At 36.9% G+C, this 19,230-nt stretch overlaps 1 protein-coding gene across 2 annotated transcripts in view; it reads right to left on the minus strand.

Moving 5' to 3' along the window:
- The window catches only part of LOC126076216 (uncharacterized), a 277,867-nt gene that overhangs the window by 46,394 nt on the left and 212,243 nt on the right, over window positions 1-19,230 (minus strand). Inside the window, exon 7 of one of the 2 annotated variants that reach the window (XM_049884807.1) lies at window positions 14,853-15,406. The exons of the other annotated variant lie outside the window; for it this stretch is intronic. The gene's annotated coding sequence lies outside the window, so the exon portion shown is untranslated. Of the gene's footprint in view, window positions 1-14,852; window positions 15,407-19,230 lie in introns of those variants that run through there. 2 annotated transcript variants of the gene reach the window in all.

A 19,230-nucleotide genomic window follows, 5' to 3' on the forward strand; every position in this document is an offset into this window, starting at 1 on the left:
AGATCACATGATTGAATTTTGCAATACCAATGACTTATTCATTGCAAATACCTGTTTTCAGTAACATAAACAGCAACTGTACACATGAACATCATGGGATAGAAAACACAGGAATCTGCCAGAACTTCAAGCCTAATTCAGAAGAGGGTGTGGAACAAGGGATATAGTTGCTGGTGTGAGTTGGATCTTGGCTGAAATTAGAGAATACCAGAAAGATGTTTACCTGTGTTTTATCAGCTATGCAAAAGCATTTGACTACGTGGATCTAATAAATTATGGATAACGTTGCCGAGAACGGGAATTCCAGAACACTTAATTGTGCTCACGGGGAACCTGTACATAGACCAAGAGGCAGTCATTTGGACAGAACAAGGGCATACTGCATGGTTTAAACTCATGAAAGGTGTGGGTCAGGGTTATATCCTTTCACCATACTTGTTCAATCTGTATGCTGAACAAATAATCCGGGAGGCTGGACTATAAGAACTAGGCATCAGGATTGGAGGAGGACTCCTTAGCAATTTGTGTTATGCAGATGACACGACCGTACTTGCTGCTAGGGAAGGGGGCTTGAAGAACTTATTGATGAAGATCAAAGGACACAGCCTTCAGTATAGATTACACCTCAACATAGAGAAAACAAAAATCCTCACAACTGGACCAATAAGCAAAATCAGGATAAACAGAGAAAATATTGAGGTTGTCAAGGATTTCATTTTACCTGGATCTACACTGCCCATGGAAGCAGCAGTCAGGAAATCAAACAACATATTGCATTGGGCAAATTTGCTCCAAAAGACCTCTTTAAAGTGTTAAAAAGCAAAAATGTCACTTTGAGGACTAAAGTGCACCAGACGCAAGCCGTGGTATTTTCAATCGCCTCATAGGAATGCAAAAGCTGGACGATGAACAAGGAAGACTGAAGAAGAATTGACGCCTTTGAATTACGGTGTTGGTGAAGAATATTGAATATAGCACAGACTGCCAGAAGAATGAACAAATCTGTCTTCGAAGAAGTAGTCAGAGCAAGTTTTAGAAACGAGGATGGTGAGACTTTGTCTCATATACTTTGGACATGTTATCAGGAGGGACCAGTCCCTGGAGAAGGACACGATGCTTGGTAAAGTAGAGGATCACTGAAGAAGAGGAAAAGCGTCAACAGGATGGATTGACACAGTGGCTACAACAATGGACTCAAGCATGGCCATGATTATGAGGATGGTGCAGGCTCGGGCAGTGTTCTCTCGTACATAGGGTTGCTATGACTCGGAACAGACTCAACGGCACCTAACTGATAAACCCCATTGCCCATTGCCATCGAGTCAAAGTGGTTTCTATTTCTGGTTACCTACTGATGTGCCAACCTGATGTGGTGATAGTCTAAAACACGGTTTAAAATTTACTTGGTCTAAAGGTTTGGAATTCCCTAATATTTTTAATATTTACTGAAATTTTCATTTGGAGAGATTTGCAGAATTTAATTTTTTTACATAAGTAAAATATAATATTGATAATCAGTAATCAATTTCTCACAAAATTCAACCACACTGAACCTAAAAGTGCTTTTCAAATCATGAGTGCCACCTTCACTATTATCGTTGTTATGAGATCAGGTAAATGGATGTTATTTTCACTTATTCACTATCTCCTACACCTCTGCACAATATAGTTTCTGGTGTTAACAGGGAAAGAGGATTGGGCTAGGTAGGAGTGGTTTAGTGATTAAAAAAAGAAACAAGTAAACAAAAAAACCAACTGCTGTCAAGTCGATTCTGAATCATGTCGACCCCATGTGTTGTAGAGGAGGACTGCTCCATACGGTTTTCTTGGCTGTAATCTTTATGGAAGCAGGTCGCCAGGTCTTTCTTCCTTGATGCTACTTAATGGTTTTGAACTGCCAACCTTTAATTTAGTAGTACAGTACAGTTTGTGCCACCCAAGGACCTTGATTTAGTAATAAATACTAGTTAGTAATTGTGTATATTGTATTTCTTAAATTAACCAAGTAGATTTTTTTTTTTAATGCACTCCGAAGGTAGTATTTTCCTGTGTATAATATATAAGCACAAAGTGGACAAAATAGTGTTATTGGAGATGACAGGATTATAAAATTAAGAGCAGGCAATCCCAGATATTTTCCTTGATGTACTACAGACGTGCCTTGTTTCAAATGTGAATGTTTCTATTTGTCTGAGTGAGCTGTTGATTTGGAAATCCACCTGTGGAAAACTGCTTCAAGCACGGAATCTAACAAAAAGCAGAAAAAACTTTCTGCTGCTTTTTCATTTGTTCTCTTTTTTGTTGCCATCGTTGTTTCTCCTCCACAGTTACAAACGGCATTGTAATACACTCCAAGAATGGAAATGGGTATATCGTTGAACAAAAAATAGAAAGGACATATGGTTCTTCAAAAGGCAGAAATTAAACAGAATTCTTTGCCATCTGGCTATAATTAAAGTACCACAAAGCCTTTCTTCTTTAGCAGCTTATTTGATAATAATCAAAAACTTTGAAAAAGTTATCTACCCATGGGGAAAAATACTAAAAAAACAACTTTCAGGTGTACGGTGAAATTATTTTTAAATGTGTCATCCATTTTTGACATTATTTTCAACAACGCAATTTATTGTTTTGAAATGTTCACGTGGTTCCTGAAATAAAATTGTGAATGCATTCATCCAAGTACCAACTTTGCCATTTTATCCATGAAAAATACATATATTTTGATGAAAGTAGGCCAAATTGAATTTATTTTTCCTTTCAAGTGAGGAAATTGATTTTTTTTTTACCCTAGAATGCTGAGGCTTAACAATGCCACATGAGGGTTATGGTTCAATCAGAAAGGATGGTAAAAACAAGAGGAAATAGGTTGAGTGGTGAAATTACAAACAGATTGTGGTTAACGTTAGTAGAGATATTTGGCATTTTCCTTTCAGTTCTTCGTAATGGGTATTCTGTTTTCTCTCCATTTGGGTTTGGGTTTGCAGGGTCAGAGAGGATATCCTCTGAGGTTCTATCCTAAAAATGATTATAATAGGACCAACTAGAATATTATTAATGAACGAAATACATACTCTGCACCATGAGGGGGCCCTGCCCCTTAACTCTCAAATCTATTCGAGCTCCTACTCTTCTAGCTCCCTTCTCACTGTACAGCCATACTGGCCTCCTTGCTCTTACTTAACAATCCAGTTACATGTCATGTTAAAGCATTTGTATTGGTTCTTCCCTCTTTCTAGAAATCTTTCCCCAGAAATCTGTAGGCCTAACTCTAACTCTTCCACCTCCTGCGTTTCTTTTCCTGAACGTCCCTTTTGGATGAGGTCTAACCCAAATGCCCTATTCAAAATTGCAATCCTCACCCCAAGGGCCATAATCCTAGTCAACCCTAAGCATGCTTTACATTGTTTTCTTTTTTTTTTTTTTTCCATAGCACTTCTAACCTTCTGACATACTGCATAATCCAAAGGGATTGGTCAGTTTTACCTTAAACAAGAGCGAACTATAGAGCAGAGAGGAGGATCTTACCACCACCAAAGAATAGCCAGCAACAGAGGGCACATCCTTTGGACTTGGGATCCCTGTGCCAAGAAGTTTCTGGAAGCAGGAGGCCAACAGAGTGAGACAGAGAGAAAGAGCAAGCTGTAACCCTGAAGGCATTGAGAAGCAGTGGCAGGAGAGGCCCTGAAGCAGAGACCTGGACAGCAGGAGAAAGTGCAGTGGGCTTCCTGGGCCACGGAGGGAGAAAGCTGAATGCCTCTGGGGAGTGGTCTAGGGCCAAGGAGAGACATGCCTGAGACCATGGTTGAGTAGATGGAAAAACTGTATCCTGAGTGTTCCTGAGCCTGAACTGTAACTGTTCCTGCTCTAGTAAACCACATAATCATAAGAATTGACTGTGAGTTCTGTGTGGCCATTGCAATGAATTATCGAACCCAGGAGAAAGTGCTATGGGAGAGAGGGATGGAGTCAGAGTTGGTTAAAATGCCAGAGAGAGAAGACGTGCCTGACCTCCGCCTCATAAGAATCAGCCTTGGGCTGTTGATCTTGGTTCTTCTTCCTCCTTGTGGGGTTGGAGAAGGTCAGACTCTGCCCCCAGACATTTTTACCATATGTCTATCCTTATACGTACCACACTGTTCTGACTATGGTAGTCTACAGTGTTTTGAAATCAGGAAGTATGAGTACTACTTTTTGATCTTCTTTTCAAGATTGTTTGACTATTTGGGACCCCTTGTAATTTCATATGAATTTGTGGATTGGCTTTTCCATTTCTGAAAAAAAGACTGTTGGGACTTTGATAAGGATTGTGTTAAAACTGTAGATTGCTTTAGGTAGTCCTGACATCTTAATGATATTAAGTCTTCCAATCCATGACCACGGAATATCTTTCCATTATTTAAGTCTTCTTTAATTTCTTTCAGCAATGTATTAGAGTTTTTGGTGTATAAGTCTTTTACCTCCCTGATTAAATTTATTCCTGGGAAGGGAGGGAGTGGGGCATGAGTAGAAAACCAAAGCCTTTCCTACATTTAGATGTCACAATTTTCTCAATTCAGCAATTGTTTAGTGTCTGTAATCCTTTAACTGGATTCCAGAGTTCTGACAAAATCATGTTTGCTAGTTTGTGCTTGTTTGTTGTTGTCATTTTGTTTTTGTTTTGGTATTTTCATTGGGGGATGTGAGCATGGAGCTGCTCACACTGTCATTCTGCCTTTTTACTCTCCCTTATCAAATAACCCTATATATATTTTAAATAAACATAATTTGCATTTAAAATCCTTCTGACAAAGAAAACTCCAGAACCATATGGCTTTCTAGTTAACCAAACATTGAAAGAATAAATACTACCAATTAAACACACTAATTCTTTCAGGAAATTGAAGAAGAGGTTATATTTCTCAAAAATCAGTTCAATTCTGTCCTGACACTAACTGCAGTATCAATTCTTCTTCTGACTTTAACCACTCAGTGTTAGATCTAATCTCCACACAGTAGAGTGCAGTCATCCAGATCACCATGTCTGTCCAAAACTTCAGACACCAGCCATAAGCTCAGCAGCCCTCAGGATATCTGCACCTCTGGTAAACTGGCTACAAATTCAGAGATTTCCACTGCCACCTCAGGCTTGATAATTTTCTATAATGACTTTCAGAACTCATTAAAGTGCTATACTTATCAATAGAGTTTCATTATAGCAAAAAGAATACAAAGGAAGAAATGCATGGGTGAGGTCTAGAAGGGTCCCAAACCTGGAGCCTCAGTTTCCCCAGAGATGCATTACCCTTCTGAGTCATTGATGTCCAGCACCAACCAGGAAGCTCACCTGAGCTCCAGCATCTAGTTTTTATTGGGGTTTTATTAAATAGGCATGATTGATCACATCACTGACAGTGTGATTGAACTCAATCTCTAGTCTTCTCTGTTCCTGTAGGTTGGGTTGGTATCCTAGTGTAAGTCTTTCTGGCATAACCTGAGTGATCTCATCACATAAACTCTCAGTTGTGGTCCAGAGCCCTCTTTGAATAATAAAGACATTCCAATCCCCTGGCAAATGGCAAGACTTTAGAGGAACTAAGGATAAAGGCCAAATTCTTTGGGTAAAGTAATTCTTCACCCCACAATTTTCCAACTCGTTCTATGATGCCTGCATAACTCTGAGACAAAAACTAGACAGAAACATTAGGAGAAAAAGAAAAAAAAAAGTCACAGAATAATATCCCTCACGAGCATAGAAGTAAAAGTTCTAAACAAATATAGGAAAACAAATCCAAAAGTATATAAAAAGGGCACTATACTATGACCAGTGGAGCTTTCACCATCCGTCTCTCAGTTTGCCGTATTGCGGTGGCTTATGTGTTGCTGTGATACTAGAAACTATGCCACTGATATTTCAAATACCAGCAGGGTCATCCCTGGTGGACAGATTTCAGCAGATCTTCCAGACTGAGACAGACTAGGAAGAAAGGCCTGGTGACCTACTTCTAAAATTAGCCAGTTAAAACCTATGGATCACAACAGAGCATTGTCTAACTCTCTTGTTTTAGACATGTCATCAAGAGAGCTCAATTGCTGGAGGAATATGTTATGTTTGGCGAAGGACTCGAACATGCTGGTGATTCCGAATACGATGCAGGCCTGGGCGACGTTTTGCTCTGTTGTACATAAAGTCACCATGAATTGGTGTTCACTCAACAGTAGCTATTGATCTATTTAAGTTGTTCTTATGTTAGAAATGCAAGGTTCATTTAACATTAGAAAATAAATCACTGTAATTCACCTTATTAACTAAAAAACAAAAATCATGTAGTCACTTAAATAGATGAAGAAAAAGCATGTGACAAAATTGAACATAACTTTCGAATTAAAAAAAAAACTGTCAAAAGACCTAGGAATAGAAATGAATTTCCTTAAGTGGATAAGGGACATCTCAGGAAAACCTACAGCTAACTTACTTAGGAGTCCTGGTGGCACAATGGTTAAGCACTCAGCTGCTGACCAAAAGTTAGAGATTTGAACCTACGCACCAACCCCAGGGTAGAAAGACCTAGCAATCTGCTCCCGTAAAGATTACAGCCAAGAAAACCCTATGAGGCAGTTCTACTGTATCATATTGGATTGCCATGAGTCAGAATTGACTCAACAGCATACAACAATAACAAACAATATCATATTAGTGGTAAAACACTGCATGCTTTCCCCCTAACATCAGGAAAAGGACAAGAGCGTCCACTCTCACCATTTCTATTCAACATTGTACTGAATGTTCTAGCCAGTTCAATAAGGCAAGAAAAAGAAGCTAAAACACATGTATCTTGAAAAGGAAGATGGAAAATTTTTTTTTTAAATAAACAGAGTCTTAGGAACCTTAGAATAATAGCAAAATATTTAATTTTTGAGTAGTTGGAGTCTCAAAAAGAGAAAGAATGGGGCAGAAAAAATATTTAAAGTCATATAATGACAAAAATCTTCAAAATTTGGAAAAATTCGTACATTTACAGATTTGAAAAGGCTGGCAAACCCCAAACAGTCTAAATAAAATGAAAACCGCACTTAGGTATATTATGCTCAAACTGCTAAAACCAAGACTAGTAAGAAGATAGTAAAGGGGCCAGAGACAAATAATATGCAGGAAAACAATGATATAAATGATTGCTGACTTCTTATGGAAACACTGGAAACAGAAGATCATATAATGACATCTCTAAGAGAAAAACAAAAACAAAACTATCGATCCAGAATTCTACCGACAAAAATATCCTTCAAAAATTAAGATAAAATAAAGGCATTTTCAGATAGCAAAACTAAGAGAAATTGTTGCCAATACATTGGTACTACAAGAGGTGCTAAGGGAAGTTTTTCAGGAGGCTGGAAAATAGTAACAGATGGATGCACAGATCTGTGGAGAAGAAAGAACACTGGAAATGTTAACTGTATGGGTAAATATATGGTATTATTGTTTTCCCTTATGTTTAAAAAATATATTTGTCATAGTTTATTCAGATTCTGCTTATATTTTCCAGGATAGCCTTTCTGCTTATCTGTACTGCCATACTGCCAAAAGTCTTCACTTTTATTATCTGTTTTTATCTTTAAAAAAAAAATTATTCCTAGGCCCCAGTCATGTTGATGTTTGCTTGGGAATAATTACAAACACACAAGCAAGCCACCTTAATATTTAACTATAAAAAAAACTTAATATTAAATACATAATATTTAACTATAACTTGATATTAAATACATCTTAAGCAGCTAACCAAAGGGTCGGCAGTTCGAATCCGCCAGGCACTCCTTGGAAACTCTATGGGGCAGTTCTACCCTGTCCTATAGGGTCGCTATGAGTCGAAATCGACTTGACGGCACTGGGTTTCGTGTTTTTTTTTTTTTTTTTAATGCCTATAGTAACTAGTAGTTTATAATAGTGACTGTCATAATAAATAACCCTTAAATCTCCATGCCTTAACACACACAAAAAAAATACAAGTTTATTCTCAGTCACTTAAAGTCAACTGGTTGGAATAGGGAAGATCTACCCAATCATTAAAGCAAGCAGACTAGCAGGGACTCTTTAATCTTCAGTAGGAGGTTTCTCAGGTCACCAATGGCATTCACATCCAAACGGAATATAACATGATGAAACTCAGGTTGTTCTTTTTCTAAAGGATACACAGAGTCCACAGGGGTTTTTCTTTCTTTCTTTTTTTCTTGTAAGAGACCAAGGAGAAGAAGAAAAAAAAAAAAAAAGGCAGAAGAAAGGTTTATAATGAACAATGGAGAATGGAGAATGTCTGGCTTTATAAGCTGCTCTAGGCCAGAATTTCCATAATAAAGCAACTCATTCATATCCCTCTTTAATACCAATGATGCTTTCTCAAGCCAACTAGCCTATATAACTGAAAGTACTCATATATATTAGCTAAACATAGTTGATGGACAGTGGGGGAGCAAGAATGATTAGAATGAAGGGCAGAAGACGAGCTGAGCAATAAATGAAAGACAAATTGGACCAGGTCTCAGATAGGAAAGCAAATAATAGAATTGATAAAGAAAATGAATATATTGAATAACAATGAGATTTTAGAGAAAGAAGACTCTTTTATTAGGGTAAGAATCAGCTTGGTCTTTGAAACTAAAGATTCAGTAGATTTTTTAATTTTTTTTTGGAAGGTAAAATTGTTGGTCTATATCAGCTATTTTTACTCTTCAAACTCTCTTTTTAACTCTTTAGGCTTTGCCCTTTCTGTAGACCCTAAGGTCTTCAGGGAAAATCTAGGTCTCAAAGCGTTTAGTTTAAAAACCACTGGATACTGTGTAACCTGAGAACAGCGCTATAATATATAATATCCTGATGCCACCACCCATCGTTTTCTTTTTGGTAAAATCTTACTCATTTCACAAGGCCCAGTTCTAAAATCAGCTCCCTTCTGAAGTCTTCTCCGACTCAACTCCAAAACCCAGATAGAAATCATCACTCTTCTTCCATGATCCCATTGCACCATATTTGACTCACTAGTATGACAACGGAGCCCTGGTGGCACCTTTACTTGGCCAGCTAAATAAAGCTTCTTCTTTCACTTTCATCCTCTCTGTGTGTCTTCCTAGCCCCACCCAGCAGACCTGGAAGTGTCAGGTTACACGCCCACAGTAGGATAAACTGACAGACCTGATGTGTGTGTGTGGGGGGGGTGTGTTTCCAAGTGTTTCCATGGCAATGTATAATTACTAACAGTAAACTGAAGTATAAATATCTGTGAAAGGTTTTTCTTCTTTGAAATATTTTTGACCTTCTCGTCAGAAATTTTGCCCCAATTTTCAAATTGTATATTAAATAAACAACTATTAATTTATATTATTAGCTTAATATGATTTTTATTTTACCATATCACAATCTATTTGATGCTTTTAAAGCAGTGATCAGGGGACAGTGTATTGCATTAAACACCTTTATTAGGAAAAATGAAAGAATAAAATTAAATGAATTAAATCTCCAGCCCCCGCCCCAAAAAAAATTCTAGGAAAAGAACAACAAAGCAAATCAAAAGAAAGTAAGAGAAATAGAATAATAGAGATATAAAGAGAAATTACTGAGGAAGAGAATTTAAAAAAAAGGAAAAGGAAATCTAATTAACAAATCAAAATTCTGAGTTCAAAAAATAGAAGAAAAATCAGTAGCTATCTGGGTAATTCGATCAAGGGAAAAGTGAAAGAGCATATACAGATACAAAATAAGAAATGACAAAAACAGAAATACTATTGAAACAGAAGAAGTTTCAAAACTCTTAAGAGATTGATTTTCATACTTATATACAAATAAATTTTAAAACTAAGGAGCCCTGGTAGTACAGTGGTTAAGCATTAGGATGCTAATCAGAAGGTCAGCAGTTCGAATCTGCCAGAAACTCCTTGAAAACCCAATGGGAAGTCCTACTCTGTCTTGTAGGGTTGCTATGAGCTGAAATTGACTCCTGGGCAACGGGTTTTACGTGAGATGGATAATCTCCTAGGGAAGTAAAGATTACCAAATTTAAACAAATGATTAGGAAAGAAAGGACAGTTCCTCCTCAGGTAGAGTTCCAATTAATGACTATGGAAACAAAGAGAATCACCAAACCACCCTTAGGCGAACAGTAGTAATAGCTGCAGACAAGATGCACTAATGGGTGCTAAATTCAGTGGACAAAAGTTTTAGGAGAAATAGAATTTGCATAGTCTCCAAGTATCTTATCCTACTTATTAGGAGAGAGAAGATAGTAAATTTACAATGGAGAAAATCAGCAGAAACTACTTTAACTGAGTGATCATGGTCAAAACATGAGTGATAAGACACAGCCCCGTGATAGGATGCACGGAGAAAGTCCCAGCATCATTCCTGTGCTGCCCTTGCCAAATACGCACAACCGCAGCCCAACCATTAGAAAACACTGAGTAAATCCAAATTAGGAAAAAGGAAAAAGGGTTCTACTGCATATTTTGGGCATGGAATAGAAATTTTGTTTAAATTAGTTTAACCCTTGGGCTACTTGAAAAAAACTGATCAATAATTTTTAAAAGTGACAGGGTCATAAAAGACGAAGAAAGACTGAGAAACTATTACAGAGTGCAGAAGTCTAAGGAGAAACAGCAAGTAATCACAGAGCAGGATCCAGGACAGAATCTTGGATTAGAATACAAGCATTTGAGAAAAAATAGGTGGTGAGATTCAAATACAGTCATCAGTTTAGCTTAGAGTATTCTGTTGTTGTTCTGTGCCATAGAGTTGATTCTGACTCATAGCGACCTTATATGACAGAGTAGAACTGCCTCCATAGGGTTTCCTAGGCTGTAATCTTTATGGGAGCAGATTGCCAGGTCTTTTCTCCCGCAGAGCCACTGTGAGGGTTCCATCCACCTACCTTTCATTAGCAGCTGAATGTTTAACCATTGAGCCACCTACCAATGTTAAATTCTTTGTTCTGATCATTGGACTATGGTTATATAAGATATTAGCATTAATGGAAACTGGGTGAGGAATATATGGAAATGAAGGTTTTTGCAACTTTTCTGTAAGTCTCCATTTTGTTCAAAATAAAAAGTTAAAAAGTAATTGAACACATAAAATATACCATAATAATACAGTTTCCTCAACAGTTGATTTAAGAACATACTCACAAATCAAATCGCTAATGCTAGAAGGAGAAGGTCACCCTTTGGCACTCTCTTTCTTCTCCTTCCTTTTTTCCTTCCTTCCTCTCCCGTTCCCTAGCTTTTTTTTTTTTTTTTTTTAATGCTTGGTAAGGAAACACATCCCACAGCAGGACATACCTACAATCTTCTCGTGGTTTCAGGACACTTTCAAAGGCCTCATTAGAAGGATTCGAGAAAAAATTCCCTGATTAAAATCAAGTCTGGAAGTAATTTGAAAACACAATCTTTTTTTCCCCCTCTGGGCCAGGCTAGCTGCACATTTCAGGTTGTTTGGGGCAACTATGATCAATAGCTATTTACTTCCACTAAGCAGAGGAAAATAGGAAAAAGAACATAGAAATTGAGAGAACGTTTGAGTGGGGTGTGCCATTATAATCAAAGGCAGGCTTACAAGAAAGGAAAGGAGTCAAAGCTAGTTAAACTTATTTTCAGAAAGCATCTTTTTGTTCTACTATTTGCTCATCACAAAATGGACTATTCATATTAGTTATCATAGATTTTGGTGGGGGAGGAATCTTAAAAAGGTACAATCTGTAAAATAAATACCATTAACAGATTTTGCCTAAATTAACTTGGAAAATGTTTGGACAAAATCCATTCTTTTTTTGGTCTGGGGATGTAAAAATTGTGTTTAGTGAGAATTGGGGGGCAGGCAATGAAGTCAATTGTGTGTCTATTCATTCCCCTTTTAAAATTTCCCAACCACACCTCAATCACTACCCCCACTATAAAAAGAATTCTGTATGCGTTATACCTCACTGCCTACACAGTGCTAACCACAATTGGACAATTAGGAATATGCCATGGTCATTAAATAAAAAAAAAAAGGATACTGTTGTTTTGTCCTAAAGAAAAAGATGATGGATTGCCAAATGGAATAGTAAGTAAGGACTAACTCTATCATACCATATAATTACAGGATGGTGTCAGGTATTTTACAGGAAGGGGACAGACTAGATAAAAGAAATAATGGAAGAGGATTCAAAGACCATGTGCCATGCAGTACAGGGAAACATTGGGCGGATGATCAGAACAGCTAGGGTAGTGGGTCCTTAGATAAGTTTTTTAACTTTTTAGAGCTTCATTTTCCCCCTCTAAAAACTAGGACTTTTAATTATATGGTTAAATTTTGTCCAGATCTATAAATGTATGCAATTTCAACAAGTCTGTTGAATTTAACTCCATGTTTACTGATAATTTGCCCATGCATTTAATTCTTCCAGAAAGGCATTTCTAATATCCATGACTCAATTTCTATAACCCTTTCCTTCTCTAGGCATCACATTGCAGTTGAGAAATTCTGTTTCTAAACATATATATGTATGGGGCACTTATGTAGTGCATTTACCTAAGTACTCTAAAGAGTACAAAATTATATGCTTAGAGTTATGTTCTTAAAGAATACAAATCACAGATTTTGGTGAGTTTTATCTGAGGACAGACAGATTAGCAGGGAAAATAGATATTCATAAAATAATCTCCAATCTGGATTAGGATCCTAACATACCAATGAAACACATCAGACATCAGTGGCCACTGTGCAGACCTAATTTTGGCTGATGTAGTTAATGAATGAAATGACGAAATAAAAGAGCTGAACAGAAGATTTCAAAGGGCAGCTCAAGAAAACAATGTATTTTAAGGACCTGTGCAAAGGCCTGGAGTTAGAAAACTAAAAGGGAAGAACATACTCGGTATTTCTTAAGCTGAAAGAACTGAAGAAAAAATTCAAGCCTCAAGTAGCAGTATTGAAGCATTCTATGGAAAAAATATTAAACAATGCAGGAAGTATCAAAAGAAGATGGGAGGAATACACAGAGTCACTCTACCAAAACGAATTGGTTGATGTTCAACCATTTCAGGAGCTAGCATATGATCAGGAACCTTTGTTACCAAAGGAAGAGGTCCAAGCTGCATTGAAGGTATTGGCGAAAAACAAGGCCCCAGGAATTGACGGAATACCAAATGAGATGTTTCAACAAAAAGATGCAACGCTGGAAGTGCTCACTCATCTAAGCCAAGAAAATTGGAAGACAGCTACCTGGCTAACCAACAGGAAAAGAACCATATTTATGCCTATTCCCAAGAAAGGTGATCCAACCAAACGCAGAAATTATTACACAGTATCATTAATATCACACACAAGTAAAATTTTGCTTAAGATCATTCAAGATTGGCTGCAGTAGTACATCGACAGGGAACTGCCAGAAAGTCAAGCCAGATTCTGAAGCAGACATGGAACCAGGGATATCATTGCTGATGTCAGATGGATCCTGGCTGAAAGCAGAGAATACCAGAAAGATGTTTACCTGTGTTTAATTGACTATGCTAAGGCATTTGACTGTGTGGATCATAACAAATTATGGATAATATTGAGAAGAATGGGAATTCCAGAACACTTAATTGTGCTCATGAGGAACCTGTACATAGATCAAGAGGCAGCCATTCAAACAAAACAAGGGGATACTGCCTGGTTTAAAATTAGGAAAGGTGTGGGTCAGGGTTGCATGCTTTCGCCATACTTATTCAATCTGAGCAAATAATCTGAGAAGCTGGACTACATGAAGAAGAATAGGGCATCAGGATTAGGGGAAGACACATTAACAACCTGTGTTATGCAGATGACACAACCTTGCTTGCTGACAGTTGAGGGGGTTTCAAGCACTTACTGATGAAGATCAAAGACCATAGCCTTCAGTATGGATTACACCTCAACATAAAGAAAACAAAACTTCTCACAACTGAACCAATAAACATCATGTTAAATGGAGGAAAGATTGAAGTTGTCAAGGATTTCATTTTACTTGGATCCACAAACAATACCCATGGAAAGAGCAGTCAAGAAATCAAACAAGTCATTGCGTTGGCAAAATCTGCTGCAAACGATTTTTTTAAAGTGTTAAAAAGCAAAGTTATCATCTTGAAAACTAAGGTGTGCCTGACCCAAGCCATGGTGTTTTCAGTGGCCTCATATATGCATGTGAAAGCTGGACAATGAATAAGAAAGACAGAAGAAGAATTGAGGCCTTCAAATTACGATGTTGATGAAGAATATTGAATACACCACAGGCTGCCAAAAGAACAAACAAATCTGTCTTGGAAGAAATGCAGCTAAATGCTCCTTAGAAGCAAGGATGGCAAGACTATGTCTCACATACTTTGGACATATTATCAGGAGGATCAGTCCCTAGAGAAGGACATCATGCTTGGTAAAGTAGAGGGTCAGCAAAAAAGAGGAAGACCTTCAAGGAGAGGGACTGACACTGTGGCTGGAACAATGCGCTCAAGCATAACAACTCTTGAGAGGCTGGTGCAGGACTGGGCAGTATTTTGTTCTGTTGCACATAGGGTTGCTATGAGTCGGAACTGACTCAATGACACCTAACAACAACAGTTAACAAGTAACTTTTCTTAAAATTGATAATGCCCATAAAGCCTAGCTCTACTGGTCTTTCTCTTATTAATTCTATTCCCCGATGCCAAGATGTTCTCCATTCCCAAGGCTTTTATCTTTGACCACCCTTGCCTCTCATCAACTGCTATCCAATACACTATGATTTTTTTTTAACAACACATATTCTTTTGTCTCTTAAATATAGACTCAGTAGAATCTGCCGGCTTCAGTTTATATGTATGTGTGTGTGTGTATATACAGATATACAGTTAAATATCTCTTTATGCACATAACATGAATACCTCAATTCCCAGACATTCAAAATTTAAATTGTTATTTATGCCCTCCGAGCCTGAGCTTTGTTCTCTATTCCCTACTTTGGTGGTTGCTAATCATTATCCATTCAATTACCCAAAGCATAAACCTGAAGGACAGCACTGACTATTCAATCTTCCTTGTATTCAATAAGCAATCATCAACCCCATCTGCTAAGTATGCCAGAACCCATTCTGTCCTTATCTTTTAAATATATTTTGAATCCACACACTACTTCCAACTCATGATCCTTTAATTTATCAGTCAAACTATTATGGCATAACTTTGTCAAAAGTTTCTCCCCTTCTGGTTCCACAGTATACAGATTTAATTACTTCCTTAAACACATGCCAACCTGTATGTGTCAGCGTAGAACTGCACTCCATCGAGTTTTCAATGACTGGTTTTTTTTGAAGTACATTGCCAGGCCTTTCTTGGAGGTGCCTCTGTGTGGACTCCAGCAGCCAACATTTTGGTTATCAGCCAAGCACAACCCAGGGACTCCATTACTTTCTTACAAAAAAAAAAAAAAAAAACCTGTTGTCATTGAGTTCATCCAACTCATAGAGACCCTATAGGACAGAGTAGAACTGCTCCATAGGGTTCCCAATGCTGTAAGTATTTATGGAAGCTGACTGCCACATCTTCACCCCATGGTGTGGCTGGTGGGTTTAAGCCACTAATCTTTCAGTTAGCAACTGAATATTTAACCACTGTACCACCAGTGCTCCTTGTTTATTTCCATTTTTACCATTTTTAGTGGTTCCTCATAGTCTTCAAGGACAAGTTCAAGCTGCTTAGCATAACATACATGGCCCTGGGTGGTATGACATGTGATTATTTTTCCCAACTAATCTCCCCTCATACTTTATGCTTAATAGTAAAATACCTGTAGTTTCTTAAGAGAAATCCATGTTATTTTACATCTCTCTGCTACTATACATTCTAACCTCTTGTTTGAAATGACCACTACTCCCACTCCATCAGTCTGGAAGGTTTTTTTTTATTTAAACATCTTCCAGAAGGAGCTGAGGCATTAATTCTTTTGAAGAACCTTCCCTAACCCATCATTCTCCCCTGTTCTACTTCATAGCCTTGTGCTTTCATTGTGCACATTGTACTTCTCCTAATATAGGGTAAACATTTGTTTACTGCTTCCTTCTTTCCCCTACCCTCAACCTGCCAACTTTTTAAGGGCAGGGCCTGTTTTGTACGTCTATTTCTTACCAGCTCCACTCTAAAGTTTGACTTATAGGAGACAGAAAATGTTTCCTGAACTAAACTGAACTGAATTTCAACAATTTCAGACCTCTCCTCTGACTGGAGCTCCCAACAATAAAAGTTAAGAGCAATTTGGTTCTCTGTACAGAATCACTTTTTCTTGAGAAGTCTATACTTAGCTTAAGAAGTCAATACTTAGTTCAAGTATTTTTCTCTCATTTCTAATTTCCTGCCTTTTCTTTTTTGGTTCCACTATTAGGCAGCCGTGGGACAGCTTCTGCAGAGCAAGCCAAGATTTGCCTATTAATATGCAGTTCCTCTTAAGCAAAATTTGTCTCACATACTTTGCACATTTTATCAGGAGGAACCAGTCCCTGGAGAAGGACATCATGCTTGGTAGAGGGTCAGCAAAAAAGAGGAAACCACTTAAGGAGATGAATCAACACAGTGGCTGCAACAATGGGCTCAAACCTAGTAATGTTTGTGAGGATGATGCAGGACTGGGCAGTGTTTTGTTCTGTTGTGTATAGGGGTCACTATGAGTTGGAACCGACTAGACAGCACCTAACAACAACAAATTAAAAAAAAATTAACAATATCCAAGGACCTCCTATTTAGAGAACGTGTATAGTGAGAGAAATGCCAAGAAAACAGTTTACATAAATAGAATAAACAAACATTGAAGAGCAGGATGTTATGATTGACTCTAACATACCCTCAAACCTTAATTTCTATAATTTAAGAATCCCATTTAAGGAAAAAAATAAGGAAATTTTTTCCTTATAAAGTTATCAGGCTTGAAATTTTTTAATAGATCCCAAAATTATTTTAAAAATATGCTTAACAATGTTAAATTGCAAATATCAATTTCTAGGTATTTATTTTTTTATAGTGTAACCAAATTTGCTTTTTATCTTAAACTAGGTAACCACATAGACAAGTCAAATATTCTCTCCCACAATAAATTCCTTGACTCCATATTCCAAATTTGGCATTTTTGCTCTCTAGGTAATTTGTCATTCCCTCAAGCTGGTATCATCTAAAAATATTCACTTCAAAAAGCAAATTTTTTTTTTTAATGTATATGTAAGAGAAATAAGTTGGCATATGACAAAAAATAAGTTGAATAACCCTAACGACTTCTTAATATTACACAGACAATTTTAAGAGTTCAACATTCACGCTATTAAAGGATCAGAGGAAAATTATTTCTAATTTTTATCTAAAGATATTTTCCCTGTGGAAATCCTAGTGGCATAGTGGTCAAGAGTTATGGCAGCTAACCGAATGGTCAGCAGTTCAAATCTACGAGGTGCTTCTTGGAAATCTTATGGGGCAGTTTTACTCTGTCCTATAGGGTCGCTATGAGTCAGAATCAACTCGATGGCAATGAGTTTGTTTTTTTATTACAGTAATTAAAATGTTATTTTAAAGTATACCCAGTTTACTAACAATCGAAAGAACAAATAAAATTATATTTTCTACTCTTTAGAGGCTTTATGAAAGTAAGAAGATTAGATGCCCAATGGCATACCTATGCAAAGACCTCTGCAAAATTAGAAGAAAAAAATTTTAAAAAGCCCCTAATGGCAAGTAACAACAACAACAAATATTGGTAATAACAAATCAAGATCAGCAAATATCATATTTATCTATTAACTTCTATAATTTACTAAGAAACATGTCAGTGTAGTTGAGATCTTTGATCATATTTAAACCCTCACTCCCTTCTTCTTCACCTCACTCTTATGTTACAGGTTACATAATTTTCTTTACATAATACCATTTATTTAATATTCTTGCATATGTTGAACCTGAATCTTACAAATAATCAGACCAATTCAGGTTATGGGCTTCTTAAATAAGTCGGCACATGGCCATATGAATCAATAGTTTTAAAATGTACTCTTTGATCCACTAGAATATAATTATTTAAGCACACACAGATTTAAATACCAAGATGCTCATCAGAGTGTTATTAATAATAATGAAAGATTTAAAACCTAAATGTGAAAACATAAGGGGATGGTTGTATACCCTGCATTGATTGAAGAACATGCAGCTATTCTGAAAACAATATTTTAATGCATATTTATTAAGTTGGATAAGACAGGAAAACCTTCTTGATATATTATGTGAACAAAACAGCATATAAAAATGTGTACATATCATAAGCCTAACTCTGTGTATGCAAGAAGAAAAGTGTTATCAAAATTGCACCAAAATGAAATTGATTCTATCTTAATGGTGGAATTACTTCTTTCATTTTATTTTTGGGAGTTTTCTAAATTTTCTTTTAAAAATTTATGTAATTTTTGAAAGCAAAGTTATATGTAATTGCATATTGGCCTTTTGGCTAAGATTAAGTATAGCAAATTATTTATTAAAGAGTGAAAATTTTAGCAGTAACATTTGTATTCAAACAATCAAGGTACTTATTGTAAATAAAGGGGGTATCTATAAATGAAGGGTGTTACTATGAGTCTGAATCAACTAGACAACAAAGGTTTGGTTTTTGTTTTGTTTTGATTTGGTTTGGTTTATATGTTGATAGGGAGCCCTGGTGGCTCAGTGGTTAAGAGTTCAGCTGCTAACCAAAAGCTAATCACCTCCAACCCACCAGCCACTTGTTGGAAACCCTATGGGGCAGTTCTACTCTATCCTATAAGGTCACTAAGAGTCATAATTGATTGGACAGCAACAGGTTTGTTTTATATGTTGGTAGAAGTCCCTGGGTGGTGTCAATGGCTAATATGTTCAGCTCCTAACCAAAAGGTTAGCTATTCAAGTCTACCCACAGGCACCTTGGAAGAAAGCCCTAGCTATCTACTTCTGAAAAATCAGCCACTGATAATTCTATGGAGCACAGCTCTACTCTGACACACATGTAGTCACCATTAGTAGGATGAAATTGCAGAGTGGGAATCTTAATGTAACAAATAACTCTTTAGTTAATCCAATCAACCCTTCAGAAAAGAACAAAAAATTCTGACATTAAGGTTCACCAAAAAATAGTCAAATAGATTGCCCTATAGTAAAAATTAGGTTTGACAAGCCTCACTTATAGCCACAAAACTTCTAATTAACCTTTTAACCCTACCTCCCCCCACCACAAA

Source organism: Elephas maximus, chromosome 1 (assembly GCF_024166365.1).
Source record: "Elephas maximus indicus isolate mEleMax1 chromosome 1, mEleMax1 primary haplotype, whole genome shotgun sequence".
Classification (NCBI taxonomy): domain Eukaryota; kingdom Metazoa; phylum Chordata; class Mammalia; order Proboscidea; family Elephantidae; genus Elephas; species Elephas maximus.